The following is a 1,073-nucleotide window of genomic DNA, read 5'->3' as shown; positions in this document are numbered from 1 at the left end:
GCATGCAGGTACTGACTCCGTCTCTAGCCTCTCGGATCTACCCCGTCGCTAATTCGACAAGTACACTAACGGTCGTCGTCCGGACTCGGTGCTGGCCCAAATGCTCGTCGGCGCACCGAAGCCGCTCATAAAGTGCGACGACTATCCAGTGAAGGTCATGTGCCGCGTGTCTACAACGCCGGAACACCCCGGATGAGTGTCTGTCAAGTGCAAAAATGATGGGGTACGTGCTAGTTCGCTTCGGCTGCGATTCCGGATTTGGTTTGTTTGCTTACAATCAAATATTTATTGTGTAGAATGGATGCAACTTTTGATTTGAGGAAGAAGAATACATCGATGTACTGTTAGCATGCAATTTAATGCTCGTCGGTGCACAGACACCACTTATAGGATGCGACCGCGTCTGGTCGCCCGGCCAACGCAAACCACAACTGGGCAGACACGGCCCCATCCCCACCCCCGAACGGACAAAATCCAGACAAAACAGACGTCCATTTGGGATCGTGCGTTGGAGTTGACCTAAAGGAATTAGCGATGTTGGAAGTTCTCGGCCTAGCCACCTGGAACGCGCCTGATCTGGGAGAAGAATAATAGAAACATCGGGGGCGTAGGGTTTTTAATGGGCTGGGCAAAAAAGTATGGGATCGTGATACACCATCTTATTTCTTCTCGAATTATGGCTCAACAAAATTTTTATTTTCCAAATTTATTTTTATCATCCATGTTTGTGTAGCATCCTTAAATATCTTAAAGAACTTACTACATGCTGCATGACGTAGAATGTAGACATAGTAGAGGGCGTCTATATAATAACGTCCATACTTCCTCCGTCCGTGAATAAGTGTACATCTAGCTTTTGTCCTAAGTCAAAGTTTTGAAACTTTGACCAACTTTATAGAAAAAAGTAGCAGCATTTATGACACTAAATTAGCATCACTAGACTCGTTTTGAAATGCATTTTCAGAATATACCAATTTGATGTCATATGTACTACTACTCTTTTCTAAAAAGTTGGTCAAAATTATAAAACTTTGACTTAAGACAAATAGTAGAAGTACACTTATTCGCGGACG

This window comes from Triticum dicoccoides, chromosome 3B, assembly GCF_002162155.2.
Source record: "Triticum dicoccoides isolate Atlit2015 ecotype Zavitan chromosome 3B, WEW_v2.0, whole genome shotgun sequence".
Taxonomy (NCBI): domain Eukaryota; kingdom Viridiplantae; phylum Streptophyta; class Magnoliopsida; order Poales; family Poaceae; genus Triticum; species Triticum dicoccoides.
The sequence above is the reverse complement of the archived record's forward strand: the minus strand, read 5'-3'. Positions refer to the sequence as shown.